At 33.0% G+C, this 16,358-nt stretch overlaps 1 protein-coding gene across 2 annotated transcripts in view; it reads right to left on the bottom strand.

Annotated features, from left to right (window-relative positions):
- Window positions 1-13,549, bottom strand: part of LOC118183022 (G protein-coupled receptor dmsr-1-like) — a 249,319-nt gene extending 235,770 nt beyond the window's left edge. For both annotated transcript variants that reach the window (XM_035352421.2, XM_035352424.2), the window contains exon 1: window positions 13,271-13,549. The gene's annotated coding sequence lies outside the window, so the exon portion shown is untranslated. The remainder of the gene's footprint in view (window positions 1-13,270) is intronic.
- Window positions 13,550-16,358: the final 2,809 nt, after the last annotated feature.

Below are 16,358 nucleotides of genomic sequence, written 5' to 3'. Positions count from 1 at the left end.
CACACACACACAAAAAAAAAAAAAAACCGGTCCGCTAACGATCTTTAGCTGTGTGATTCACATCTCTCACACTTCATTGAAGAAACAATTAGCCAGGTTTTCTCCAAAAATGCCAAATAAATTTCCTCTGACGCTATTAACAATTTATAAAATAAATGTTCGATTAGGAAAGCAAGGTTGGCCAAAATAAGGTTTCAAATGGCAATTTTTTTATTCCGATACCAATAATTCTTGGTAATTACCAATAACAACATTCATATTCGAAACGGACACATCCATTCCCTTTGAAATGTGAGGAATTCGAAGAGATGAATAATAAAATTTTAAAATGGCGCGGTAATGCACAAATATTCAGTAACCAATCAAGAGGCTGATTACACCACGCATATAATTAAAATTATTTAAATAATCATTCATAAAAATATCATATTAAAAAAAAGCAAAATTAAATTGTATTTTAATATTTAACAGCCATAAATAATGTTTAAAACATTAGATTAAATTTATAGATATTAAAACCAATTACTTTTAAAATACTTTGTGACGTCATTCATTACATCATTCACAACATAAAATTCCATAAAATATCATAAATAATAAAATTTTTATCTCAGATAAAAATGCAAAATTAAATTCATTTTTATTATTTTGAATTCACAAATAATATTTAAGACACGGAATTTATGAATAATAAAACGAATTATTTTTTAAATAAAATGACAACAAAATATCGGTTACAATAAACAACTTGTCTAGCAATGGGTTACTATAAATCGTATCACTCGCCAAAAAAATCGCCAAAAATCGCCAAAGTAGCACCGAAATTGGTGCAGAAACTGATTTAATTCACTAGTCTATTAAGAGTTTCAAATATAAACAAGTAGTGACCTCGTTTGATTAGTACGACTTAAATTTTAAATCGTTAATAATTATATAATTATACATCATCGCTAATCGCTAAGAATTATTAATTTCAAAAGCTTATTGTTGAGTTTCACATTATGATCGATAAGATGTTAACAATTAACATCTTCTCATAATGTGAAATTCAACAATAAGTCTTTGAAACCAAATTATACAACTATTAAATGCAGATTAACAAAAGCATCAAAACCTTCAACGGACCGTGAGAACAACATAATTCAATAACATTTAAAGCAAAAAATAAGCAATTTATCATTATATAAGAATAGAAAAACTAAGCTAACCGAGTCGGGTAACAGAGTGGATATATATACCGGATGTTTCAGCAAATCGGTTGCAAACTTTTAGGAGAGATCGAGCACACCTTGATGATGAAAAATCACATAGCAATGCATGATCGGAAACATTTTCCTGGAAAGGCAGTGGCAACACAAAAAACAAACAGACAATGATTATCATGAAAGACGGTGCTTTAAATCCCGTTCCCTCCCAGCCATGGAAGCCTCACATCTCCGGAACATGGAAGATCTGATGTTCTGGAAAATTCCACGCGTGTCCCGGACGCGTTATGGCAAATTGCACATTTAGTTGGTCAATGTTAAACGAATTTCGCACTCTGTGCATGCCCAGAGGGGAATTTGGCACAATTTTAAAAGAGGATAAATTCGGTATATTGCTGATTTTCTGTTATCTACTTAGAGTGTAAAAACCGATTGTAAATTAGCAAATTTTCGTTTAAGAAAGATTACAGAACAGGAAACATTGCAAAATATATTAGCTGAATATTTATTGATTATTCTTCTGAGGAATAAAAGCGATCGAGTATTTGCCATACGTTTCATTCGTATATATTTTAACAAATTAAGGAATAAATCGAGTTTAAATCACTGAATTAAAGTCAAAGACATTATTATAAATAACTGATATTAAATGTAATGTTTATGCACAAAATAAACCAAACTGAAATGAAACAGAAGCAAATTCAATAAACAGAAACAAATTTCCATAGTATTGTAAACAGTCGATAAGATCTACATGACGAACAGACTTGTGCAGGGTTGCTTATGCTTAGTCTCCAGTATTTATTTCCTCCCACGCCAATGGTACGCCACTGAACATGCGCACTGAGCGAAATTCGTTAACATTGATCAACTCAATGTGCGGTTTGCCATTACGCGTCCCGGACGTACCCAACAGTGCCGGGGTAGCCCCACCGAAATTAGTCAATGCAAGTGAGGTCTGGCGACCTTGCTAGCCAGTGCACTGGACCACCCTGCTGATCGCGTGTTGAATATACATTTCGAAGGAAATTTCGAACACTTTCTTTGATGACGATCATTTGTTTTTGTTCTTATTTATTGGTTTCCACTGAAATATGCATAATAAACATATATTCTCACCCTGCTTGTGTTCTTTCTTTTGTAATGAAGTTTTAAAGAACTCTCGCCATTTTGAAACCAACAACCAACTTACTTAGTCACAACTTACAGAATAACTGAAAAACATTTTTTAAGCGCGCGCATCGTCTACGGATATTCTTTGCGAATAATCGCCTACCTTAATTTACATTTCTTAGTGGAATTATGTTGGTAGAGTAGAAACGTAAATACGTTACACTTTCTTGTGTTTTGTGTCATCAATACTGCGCCAGGAAAGCATTTCCGACCATTCTTTGCTATGTGTTTTTCCATCGTCTAGATGTCTTTTGTCTTTCCTGAAAGTTTGTAACCGGTTTGTTGAAACACCCTATATGTATAATATATATATACTTTTGGTATGAACGAGAAAATGAGGTGCACAACTACATGTTATAGCAGTTCCACACATAAAATTTCAACTTTCTGAATCTACTCTTTTTTTGAGGTATGCGAGTTGCATACATGCGAACGTAATTACACACGCCACAAAAAGATCTATTTCTGAATCTGTTTTAAATCCATTTTACAATCTAGTTTGGGAGAAAGAGTCCTTTATTATGTCCGTACGTACAGATGTCACGCAAAACATCGTTCTAATGGATTAGAGAGCGATCAAAATGGATATTTGCACCGAAATATGGTACTCCAAATTTTTCGCGATTACAATATTTCTTGCAAGGAATTAAAAAGAAAATTTATGAGTTTTCAGGTATCAAATATGTCTAACTCAGCCCGTGGCTTGAAAAATAAAATTAATTTTAAAATGTTTATTAATTTGCACGAGCTTATGTCAGAATTCTACATGGAATTTAAGTAAATTCGTATTACGTTAATTATCTGAGAAGATCATTGCTTTAATTACCTAGCAAAAATGCAAACTTTAATTTATAACATTCAGAAAAATTATGTAAGAGGTCAAATTTTGTATAGTATACACAAATTTTTGTATAGCATATGTATGGAAGATTTTGACACAAATTTCACCGCCTACATATATTTCTGCTAGCAACAGCATGCATTTGCAACTATAGATAAAAATGTTTTCATATTATTATGTACGAACGTTAATAGGTAATGTTTTAAAAGCACGACAGCATATCAACTATAGATAATTTTAACACACCTTCAGTAGAATGAGAATTATAATACTCATAATGAGATTTGTCACGCTTTATACAGAGTTAATATTTAGAATTCGAAATATCACACTTTATTGTGAGTTTTTACCATTTATTCGCTCGCAAATGAATATAACATAAACATATTATTCGAATTACCTGCATTTATGTAAAAATCTATGTACGAACTTCGAATAATTATTCTTGGTAAATGCTTAACATAAAAATTATTCGCAGTAATCGTTAACTGTAAAAACTATTTATTTTTTATGTGATTTCTATGTTAAGTGTCACATTATTTGCAGTTTATTGTTTCGTCTGCTTTTCAGTTTATTGCTTGTTCACAGACAAGCAACACTGCGTCAAATAACCGCAGAAATCAATGTGGGACGTACGAGGGACGTGTCCGATAGGACAGTGCGGCGAAATTTGTCTTCCTTGGGCTATGCTAGCAGAAGACAGACTCGAGTGTCTTTACTGACAGCACGACATCGCCTGCGGCGACTCTCGTGGGCTCGTGAGCATATCGGTTGGTCCCTAAACGAATGGAAAACCGTGTCTTGGTCAGATGAGTCACGATTTCAGTTGGTAAGAGCTGATGGTAGTGTTCGAGTATGGCGCAGACCCCACGAAGCCATGGACCCAAGTTGTCAACAAGGCACTGTTCAAGCTGGTGGTGGTTCCATAATGGTCTGGGCTGTTTTTACATGGCATGGACTCCGTCGTCTGGTGCAACCGAACCGATCATTGACTGGAAATGGATACCTTCAGCTACTTGGAGATCACTTACAGCCATTCATGGACTTCACGTACTCAAACAACGATGGGATTTTTATGGATGACATTGCGCCATGTCACCGGGCCACAATTGTTCGTGATTGATTAGAAGAACATTCTGGACAATACCAGCGAATGATCTGGTCACCTAAACGAAAATTTAGGAGACAGCATCGAGAGGTCATTTCGTGCCCAAAACCTTGCACCGTCAACACTTTTACGATTATGGACGTCTATAGAGGCAGCATGGCTCAATATTCCTGCAGGGGACATCCAACGACTTGTTGAGTCCATGCCACGTCGAGTTGCTGCACTTCGCCGGGCAAAAGGAGGACCGACAAAATATTAGGAGGTATCCCATGACTTTTGTCACTTCAGTGTATAGCTATAGTATTTAATAATTTAGATGTTGTTGACTCATCCGAGAATATATGGACCGAGTGACGCAGCTTGCTGCCTAAACGATGTTGTCGATTTTGCCGCTTTAATATTTTTTTATTCTTGAAAAGCATATTCTTAACTTGAACTGCGCAAGGCAACGGGCGTTAGTTGCGGGTCCGTTGTTGATGACATTTGTGCGTTTTCTACATCTTTATAACATTGATTTCAATGGAGGAAAGAGCAGCACGCTGCAAAATGTTGGCAGAGTGAAATTCTATGAAAGAATGCTACATTATGTAAGATGAAAATTCGGATTAGACTGATATGAACTTGGTTAAGTTTTATCTCTATTGGTTAATTACGTTTTGGTTGATTCAGAAGTCAAACAACAAAAATCAGCGTTAATTCACAAAATTTTCACAGGACTAGTTTCGATGGTTTTACCGAACCATCATCTTCAGCTGCAAAACCGCAAATGAAAAAGATAGGAAATGATGTTTAGATAAGATAAGAAAGCCTGGACAAGAATAAGCAAGTGGCGCCATCTGTTGGCGAAACCAGAACTAAAACATAATTTCTCTAAAAGCCGAAGGCAAATTTGGATTGGAATTAGGATCGTTAACTAGAACAGAAAGATTTTTATGAATGTGAAATGCCTCTAGAAAATCCAGTTCTCCAATGGAAGATGTTTTTTGAATAATTTTGGCAGCAGAAAAATTGAAAGTGTGATTTTCGGATCAACAATGTTGAGCAACAGAAGACTTCTGTGTTTCCTTTTTTCTAACATATGCCTCATGTTCTTTGACGCGAAATTTTAAGGCTCTCTTAGTTTGGCCAATGTAAATTAAACCGCACTGGCAAGGAATTCGTTTTGGTTCTTAAGTTTAAAAGCAGAACAGATATTTTAGAGCAACAAAGCGTTTCTAGAGAAAACGCGTTAAAACTTTAAAAATAAAAAATACGATGTGGAAAATATATATTTTGAAACTTTACCATAAATAATAATTTTTTAAAAATTAAAGACTTTAAATTTTAGGTATTATACTTTTGATTAGTGCAACTTGTAGAATTATGTAGGAATATTTTAGCATCCAATCCAGTTCAAATAATCCTCTTATTCCTGAGTCAAAAAATTAGTATGATTCTTCAGGGAATGTTTCTTTTGTATTATACCATAACTAAAATATTTTAAAAACCCTTTATTTATTCAAATAGAATATATTTTGAAATAACGGGTTCAGAGAGCTGCATTATAAGCAGTTAATACTTTTAGAGCAAAAAACGTGAAATAACTAAATTAAAATTGACGATAAAAAATTAAAGTTATAATTTTTGTCTACAGTATTTCAATCTTTTGAACACACACACATACATGTATATATATATATATATGAAGGCTGGAAGTGGCCATTTTTATTGTAGAGGCCACAAAGCCGGAAATTTTGGCCACTTTATTGTGGAAGCACATAATAGGTGGGCCGCCGTTACCTCCCATGAAGGGACGAACAACTAAAGCCATTCTTTCTGCGGGATTCGAACACGGGCCCTATATATATATATATAAAATCTTATGTTATGCAAGTCTCTATATGCAGAGAGTATGTATATAGAGACAAAATACCTCTAGAATATATATATCTATATAAACGAAGAGTGGTAACTGTCTAACAAGGAACATAAATTAAAAGCAATTAACATGCAGGAAAGTGCGTGGGGTGTATCATACCCCAACCCTACGTAAAAGTGGAATATTCCTAACTTGTGAAACTGAAATTCTGTGCTGCTTTTAGTAGCTGAGTTTCTAGTTGCGGCTGACTTTCAGAACCGCTTTTTCATTGCCTGTGTGTTTCAGAAAAATATTTATTGGTATTTTGTTGGAACTGGGGTATGACACACCCCACGCGCCTAGCCGCGTAAGTGTTTTTCTGACTGAATATTAAGTTCAGAAATTTATTTCTAGAGTGTAACAATAAATATTTCTACTCGCAAGTGATTTTAAAATACTTGACATTAAATTCTTAAAAATTTCTAACTGCATTATGGTAAAATGAATGAGTCCCTATGAACTGGAGTTGCAACGCATGTGAGATTTATTAGAAATATTTGAAAGCGATGAAGATTGCATTTCGGAAACTGAAGATGAAACGAAGAATATTTTCTATACTGTTTTGGTTTTGAAAAAGATAAAACATTAATTCCTAATGTTCCTAAAAAAGGAAAAACTGTTTTTATGCTTTCAACATTATATAACGATCATACTATAGATGATACTATAGGAGAAAATAAAACGTCAGGAACTATATGTTTTTATAATATGACTAAACGAGCAGTCGATATGGGGGATGAAATGTCAGCCAATTATTCAATTGCCAGAATAACAAGAAGTTGGCCAATGGTAATTTTCTTTCCTGCACTGAATGTTGCTGTAATAAATACTTGAATTATATTACATTCAAATGCTAATCCACCAACCAGAAAAAGAAGTCTGTTTTCGAAGGACTTAGCATTACAATTAATGAAAAAAAGTATTGAACAACGGTCAGAGATTAATGCTTTACCAAGAAACTGACGTACTGCATGCAAAACAAAAGCAGAAGTTTCGACGAAGGATTAAAACGAATACATGAAATTCGAAACAACTAAGTATGAAAGGTGTGATAAATGTTTGCCCTCGCGCCAAGGACGGAAGAACGTGAGTGTAATATTTAAAATGTGAAAACATTCTGTGCCAAGAACACATGAATGTATTTTAAGTTTAAAGTGTGAAAAAATAAAATAAGCTTTGTGTATTACAGATGCAATGAAACTTAGAGGCATGATGTTTATTTTTTTATTATTTTCACTTGTCTTAATTTTAACTCTAAGATTATTTTGGAAATTAATTTTTTGAAATCCAATTAATACTCACATAATTATAATACACGAGAACAAGAAAAACAGCTTTAAAACTAAATGAAACTATTTTTATCGTATTTTAAATATTGGGGTATGTGATACCACACGCGCCCACTCTAGTAACTTTTCTTGGTGCGACTTCCACCGGGTTAAAGTGTGCGAACACGTTTGTGAAACATTCTGTACATATATCAACAAAAATTAAAATACTATATTAAAATCTGTGCGCGTCTGTTTGTTTGTTTGCGACATTATCTCCTCTGGACCGACAGGGAGTTGAGTTTCGAAAGAGTTGTTCCCTGATTTCAAAAATTCGTAGGAAGCCATCTCTACTATTATCATCTTCGTGCGATTTCAGTCAGCCCTAGATATTAATTAAAAACTCTGAAAACCCTAATTTTCCGAGTGGTAATATTCTCTCGCACTGGAGATAAAAATCCTCTTTAATTCCAAAAGTCTTGCCACTACACGCTTTCAAATCGTAGCGTTTGTTAATAATTTTTTTTTAAGTTTTACAAAATATGAAATAAAATTAATTACATTAACATATAATTATTATGTAAGGTCATATTCTGACGTTAAAAAAAGCAGACGATTGCACGTGACGTCATTATGTGTCGAAACTGTTTCGTCATTATCATCATTTTAAATTAATAGCTACTCTTGGCAACTGCATTGCTTCAAGTTAGGAGAACTGATGGGGTATGTTATTACCTCGTTAATTCTTTTATTGATACTGAGAAAAAGTTGCCATATTATATTAAATTTAAATCATGACGTCATACATATGCGTATTAGGTAAGTGACAAACGTTTTTGTTTCCTGGTTTGGCAAAAAAAAATATTATTTACGAATTGGTTGTTGTTGCTTGGAAAGAATGAACCAATTTAATGCATACTGAATAAAGCACTTTCTTTCAAAGTGTACATAGAACTTATAAAGTTTGCTCTGGTCAAAGCCAGCTCATCTGGCGTGTTTGTTTATTTCACGTAATTTAAGAACTCAGAAACTATCGAGTTTAAATGCATTTAGAATATAGTTGAAAGACTATAAGTTTCCGAACTATGTTCAAATTGTCAGCAGTTATTAATTAAACAGATTACTAAGAATTTGATTAAAGACTCAGGTGCCCAACTTTCATTCAGTTCTCTTATGTCAATAAAATAATTAATGCAGATAGAGGTCTCAACCGGTATCAGAAAAGCTTTACTTTAAATCCTTCGCTAAATGTCTGCGAGAACTTATTCCTCCCTGGGGATTAAGGAAGACGCTATGCTATTAATTCTTTTAATTAAAAGCGACATTCATTGCTGAAAGTCTATTTAAACTATGTAGTATATGCGATTCGGAATATACATTTAGTTAAGGAATTTATTTTCTTCACCATTAAAACCTCACAAGACTTAATTTATTATAAATAACTCTTTATTTAAATCTTAAAATAATACTATGCATATTCAGTAAATCCTAAAACAGTTATAAAGTTGTACTTGTTGCATTTATGTAATTGAAGCTCTTAAACGTGACCAAGTTGCTTATGGACTTAGTGATTTAATTCTGGAATTTCGTGTTAGTTAATTATGGATTTAATATCGACATAACAAGCTGAAATAAAATTGAAAATATTATTTCACTCTAAATATCAGTTTGCATCAAGTCTTCAGATATTTTTAACGTCTGCTTCAGTCTTATGGCAAATAAAAGTTTACACATTTTTTACAAATTGTCAAAATGTATTGGTGTTGGTGTATTGGTGTATTTAATTATGGCAAAGCACACGAGGGCTATCTGCCTAAGGGGAGGGATGCCTTCGTGGAGGACTTTCTAAGGGAAACTGGCTCGTATACAAGTTACACATGGGGAAAACCATGAAAACGCCCATGCAGCCAGCCCGTTCGCGGGATTCAAACCTCGGACCGAACTACCAGTGTTCAGCGACTTTACCGCTCGGCCGCTGGTGGGCAATTGTCAAAATGACTCTGAACAAATGAAAGGGTTGATATTATTAAACACTTCCTTTAAGCTTATGTAAATAAACTTAAATATTTATGCTTATATACAAGATACATAAGTAAAACTAGTGTGAGTTTGAAAAAGGAAGTCATTTGTACTAAAGGGTTTTCTTTATTAGCCCAAACGGTAGGGCTATTGATTTCGTTTTGTCATTTTGCGTCGATTCACTTTCTGCTTTGATTCACTTTCCAAACTGTTGCCACCAAGTACTACAGTTTTGTATTATATTTAAAGAAATTAAATAATGAAGAATCCACATAAATGTATATATGTTTCTCGCATAGTGGTAAAACAGCGGCACCTAGACGCATCAAATTTTGACTAACGTAATTCTACAGCAAATATAGGCATCTATAAGCCCTAATTTGGAATTTGTTTTATTATCTATTTCATATTTTGTCAGACATTAAAGAATTTTTGATTAAGCAACTCAACGATTTCAATGCGAACAATGGCAAAGCTATACAAAAAAAAAAAAAAAAAAAAAAAGTTTCCAGAGCGCGAGACTGTGTTTCGGAAATTCTAAAGATATGCTCATTTTCTGCGATATTGCTGAACTGAGTTTTATGGTTTAAGTGCGAAGGTAAGTCACAAAATGTTAAAAAAAAACGCCCCTTTGGGCGTTACGTAAAATCTGAAAGCTTTCAGAATTTTTTGTCATATTTTCCCAGCATTTCGATTATTCGAAGACTTAGAATGGAATCCATATCTAAGGGTATGATTATGCGAATGGAAAAGGAATGCGACAGTAGAGAACACATGCTCTGGGATGACCAACATCGGTATCATGGGAAAGTTGAAGTTCCGATTGATGACATTTGGTGGTTTCAGAATTTTATGTGAAAGTCTTAGTCGCTAGAAAGATACAAATTCTAAATGAGATAAGCACAAGATAAGAAGTAAGAATTTCATTTGAAATGTGCAGCAGCTAATTGACCACGATGTTGTGTACCATTCCATAATGAATTCAATACTTGTATCCTAATTCATAATGAAATAAATATGTTATCATTTAAGTATGGTTTTCCATAAATGTGTTACATTTCTACGGATCTGCACCCAATAAAAAGACGATTCGCAGCAGGATATCATAATTACGAGTTCCCTTTTGATAAGCCACAGCAGAATCAGACATCTCCTTGTGACTTTTTTAAGTCCATCAGTCTCTTAAGGGAAGAACGCAGCTGCCCGTTGAACCGTGCACTTTCGCAGGATCGTTAACTTCATTTTCAACACCTTTAGCGAGAATGGTATAAACAAGTCGAGCTCAATCACAGCTGCTGAATAAATGAAAACATGACGATACCGGACAACCAAGTTAGCCTCACCAAAACCAGATAGAGCGAAGAAAATTATATCTTCTTCTCAATAGAAAGGACACGTCTTAATCCAATAGGCCTGAAGTCAAAATCGAAACGCTTCACTTTTTCTCCCTTTAGCAACATTTCCTCTTCTTCTCAATAGCCGACCTAACGCTTTCCTTTTGAGAGACGAGGAGAACCTGGGAAGCTTTATTTTTTCGTCGGAATTATTTTTCCAATGGTAGGTTGTAGCCGTTTATAGGACTTGCCTATTACTAAGGCCCGAACCATTGGTCTCTTTATTATGGAGGCACTTATTAAAAGTGCCATCGTAGCCACATATAAAGGGAAGGACAAATTACATTCATACCTTATTTGGGATTCAAAATCGGGTGACAAAAGCGGTAGTTAAAGTTACTAACTACTCTCCCGTCTAGATTGCCTTCAAAAATGAAAACCGCCTCTAAATCCATCATTGTCTGGTCATTAGTTATAAATTTCTATAAATGAAATTCTTAATCTCCCTCCAAGCAACACAGAAAGGTAGAAACTTTACAGCGATATTCCCGAGAAAAAACTCTAACCTCCGAAAAGTGACATTGCCTCTTTTCACGCAAAATTTCAAGGTATATTTTCAACTGCTTTTTATCATAACTGTGACACTGGAAGTAATGAGCAGTTAAGAAGCATTTACAATTAAAACGAAGCCGTAATTTCCCATAACTTCCTTAAATACAAATGAGTGTTCAGTGTTGAAATTGAGTTGAGGAATGTTCGTAGCTGTTGGCTGCAGTAGCGCCGACCCTTTAATTCCGAGTGGTTGACAGCACGGGATAAATCACCTGCTTCTAGCTAACCTATATTTTTCTCTAGTCTTTTGTGAAATACAACGTATTTAGAGAAACCCTTGTTTAAATGAAAACATATGCAATAAATCCAGTATGAACTAATACACAAATCTCAAATTCATTATGAATTATTACACAACAACGAACCTTCCATTCCAGTCCGTGAGATTTGTCGATCTCTAGGTTAATCCGAGAGCACTGTGAGATTTTTTTTAACCCTTTTAACACCAGTTCTTTTCTTTTCAAAAAAAAATAAGACTTGATATATCATTACCTGATATATTATTTATATATGATAATGATATATCAGGTAAAGTAATCACAGAAACCCAGTGGGATATGCATTCCACTAAATTTCAAGCTTATTTATCCCACAGGATGTCTTGGAAAAGTCTGCGGGAAATATATGCCCCGTTGTGCCGAAAGGTTTACACGAAGATTTTATTACTATAATACCTGCAAAATCGTGCATTAGCACAAGAAGCATTCTGAAAGGATCTCCTTGCTAACACTAGGGGTTATTTAGGCAAAAGGTGTCACAGATACGTATGTGACTGGCAAATATACATAGAAATGATTTTTACCATGTCCTCGTTTTTATTATTGGCTGGGTTTTGTTATTACTGACTGCACATATCTCCATCCAAGCAAGAGGGATGAAATGTGAAGGGCTAAATTACGATGTTAAAATTATAACACAAATTTTAACATTCATTGCCACGAAGACGATCGATTTATCTATCAATACGAAGGTGGTAAATTTCTGAGACTCATTAAAGCTTCAATTGCGTTGTTGTTAAGATATAGCAAATGAGAATTAACAGATATCAACAACCTTTTATTATTCTCCAAATATTGATCTGAAAATTAATTAAAAAATGAAAAAACAGAAATTTATTTTTAACTATTTACATTATTCTGGTATTAAATACACTTGTTTATTACAGTCAGCTTATTTTTGCTAAATTTTCTTCGGCTATAGCTAGCTGACGGTTTATTACCGTCAGCTGGCTTTCAACTATTTACATTCTTCTGGTATTAATAATACATGTGTTTATTACCGTCAGTTTATTTTTGTAACTTCTGTAATTCTAACAATTACACAAAATATAAATATGGCCTAATGTTTAGGCTGATTAATATTTGAAGCAATACATACTGCTGCTAGTAAGAACTAAAGAACATGACGATAACAAATTGGTTTACAATTCGGGTAACTGAATTTTCGCATTTATTTATTAAGAGAAAATATATTTTACATGTACCGCATTTAAGAATTATTTCATGGAAACAAATCTAATATATCTGCATATCTATATAATTTAGTATTTTATCATATTTAAATAATTTAATATTTTATCATATTTATATAATTTATATAACAGCAATTTATTCTTCTGTATTTTAGAAATATCCTGATATTTTATTAAAATTAGAATATTTCTAAACAACATATTTAGACTTGGTGTTTCACTTATAATTTATTATATTAACTTCATGAATGTTTGAATTATAATGAGACTTCCATGAAACAATTTATGATAAATACTACTATAATGTGAAATTATATTTAATAAACTAAATAGGCTGCTTACCTTATCCACTGACAGCTTGTTGTATGGGGATATTTACAGAGTTTACTAACTAAAGCCCACATTTATTTAAGCGGAGCGAGATTTAAAATTTTGCTAATTTTTACCTACGATTTAAATTTACTCAAACATTATTAAACATACATATATTTTAAAGAGGCTGAAATCGTCTGAGTAGCATTTGGTATCAGCAAACCTGTAACCTAACTGCAGCAACTTTCTGGATATCCTTCTCTCTCCATGTCTGGACCGGGAGCAACTGGCAGTTACCTCGAGCTACACTCTCCGTTTTCTGTTTCATTTTGTTTTCATTCATTTGCAGAGAGTGGTTCAGCCGCCTTCTCCCAGATGGCGATGACAGTTGAAACCTGCCGTCCAATCCCGTTGCATGATAATGCAGCGAGACATGCGTATTGCGGTGCTGCTCTGGAAAAGTTTTTTCCATCTCTATTTGCCGATGAACATCTTCAGCATTCTCCAGAGCATTTTATTTAATTTTTTCATTGTTGTGATTCAAGTCGCAGTACTTATGGTTTATAAATAACCAAGAAGCACTAACAAAGAGTACATCTAACAAAGAGACTTACCATATCTAAAAGCTTAAGAAATTAGCATTGGGTAGAAAAGGTTAAGGATTTACATTCGTTGAAAATTGAATATGATTTTTATTCAAATGCGTGAAATTAAATTAATAGTTTAAATATATGTAAATAATTATTTAAGGGGACTCATACACCTTAAAATTCATAAGATCTTCAAATATGTGACTGTTGCAAGAATTGGGATAACTTATTTATTTTAAAAGCAATTACTTCCAACTTTTTACAGCTGGATGCAAAATATAGTGGCTTTCTGAAATAGTCATCAGAACGTTTGTGTTGCCACAGATATTTTTATAATTTAATCCGCTTTGTGACAACATTTTTCGTCAAGTTTCCACCTAGCGCGCACTGTTTGAAACATTCTGTTGCATAATTTAATTTCATATTTAATATATAGCTTTTATAACATTTGGAAACTACTGTGAACCTCAAATTCTAAGAGTTTAATGTTAAATTTTTATTTTATTTGGTGTTGAATTTATAAAATGTATTTTATTAAAAAATCTGTAATGTTTTCGTGCATAAAATTTTTTTAATATTAAAATATTCATCAGAGTTTTTGTTCACTTAGAAAATAGTTCGCATATAAAGAATTCCATGAAATTTCAAATACGTACCATTAGCCATTTTTAAAATATCATGTGCGCAAGGTGAAAACATGACGAAATATTTTGTCACAAAGCGGATTAAATTACAAAACTATTTGTGGTAACACAAACATTCTGGTTACTAGTTTCTAAAGCAGCTATATTATGTAGTCATCTGTAAAAAATTGGAAGTAATTGCTTTTAAAATAAATAAAATATCTCTATTCTTGCAACAGTCTCATATTCGAAGATCATAAGGGGTTTAATGTGTATGAGCCCCCTTAATTCAATCATGAAATGAATTTAATGAAATTTTTTCAATGATAATGTTTCTAAATAATACGAAAAATTTGCTATAACTTCTAATCATTTCCACCTTTTTTACTTCCTTGTACGAAGTAAAAAAGGAGTATTGTATCGAAAATTATCGAAACGTTTCAGGCAGCATATTTCAATGAAAATATCCATTTTGACCGCTATCGAATGCAATTTAATGATGTTTTTGCGTGATATCTGTACGTAAGGACAGAATAAAAGACTCTTTTACTGCAAAAAAAAATTATAAAAATGCTTTAAAATCAATTCTGAAGAGAATTTTTCGTGGCGTCTGTACGAACGTATGTACGTACGTATCTCGCATAACTCAAAAACGAGTAGCGTCAGAACGTTGAAATTTTGTATATAGGTCTGCTATAACATGTAGATGTGCCCCTCGTATTTTGGTTGCAATCGGCCGCACCAAACGTATATAAATATATTTATATATATATCCACTCTGTTACCCTTCTCAGTGATCTCAGTTTCTTTATTCTTATATGTTAATAAATTGTACATTTTTTGCTTTAAAAATGATTGAATCATGTTGTTCTTATCTTCCGGTCAAGGTTTTTATACCTTTAGTAAATCTGTATGCAATATTCTTAGAATTATCAACAATTTTAAAGTTGTTTAAGTGCCGCTAAGCCTAATAATTTTTTCGATGGCGGCCATTGCTTCTTTACATTTGAAACAGCAGACTAGTGGATTTTTCGCCAATATAGAGAAATTCAACTTCGCAACAACAAAGATAACGCCTTCATTTATTATTGCGAATTAAATCATGCATAACCCTTTCTGGAATGTTTTCGAGGAAATAAGTGTTTAAGATTTACTTCGTAATTTTTAACATAGATATTTTGAGTTTTTATGTATTTTTGCCTTGTCGCGAAGTGGCAACTGAATTAATTGAATGAGAAATACTCAGTCCCCTATGAAAAACTGTTTCTTTTTTGTTTTATTTGCTTAAACGTTTTTTTGCATTCTGAGTTATAATATGAAAGAAATATAATACAGTTAAGTGAGCCTAGCGCCAGAGTGTCGCTATGGTAAACAAATATAGTGAATTTTAAGGAATGCATTTATTCTATTGTGGTTTATGCGCTGTCGGCGAAGTAGATTTAATTCAATCCAATAAGTTTAAATGAAATGCAAGAAATATGCGTATAATTCAATATTCCGTACAAGGAAGTCATATGGTTTACACATCAGATTTTTTAACTTAAAATTTAATGTTAAGGCTTAAAAAAGATGATCGCCAATCGATTTAAAGCGAATATTCTGTGTATTTCAGAAACTGCACAGATGAATTTAGTCTGCAAAATATGAAATAACAATGTCTGAACTGTTTCTTTCTGTAATATGAATAAAAATATATATTAAATACTTAAATGAGAACACAGTGTTTTACACACACAGTGTTTTAGTAGTAAATGAATCATTCAAGAACGAATACGTCTTACCAAATTTTTCATTTTTTATAACGTTTGTGATAAATGCAATTTGATGGCATAATCTTTCTGAAGTCATATATTATATTATTCCAGTCAGGAATATCAGAGTAATCTTAAAATTTACAACATAGAA

The sequence above is a fragment of the Stegodyphus dumicola genome, chromosome 10 (assembly GCF_044657685.1).
Source record: "Stegodyphus dumicola isolate Sdum_Otavi_A_Nest chromosome 10, ASM4465768v1".
Taxonomy (NCBI): Eukaryota; Metazoa; Arthropoda; class Arachnida; order Araneae; family Eresidae; genus Stegodyphus; species Stegodyphus dumicola.
The sequence above is the reverse complement of the archived record's forward strand: the minus strand, read 5'-3'. Positions and strand labels throughout refer to the sequence as shown.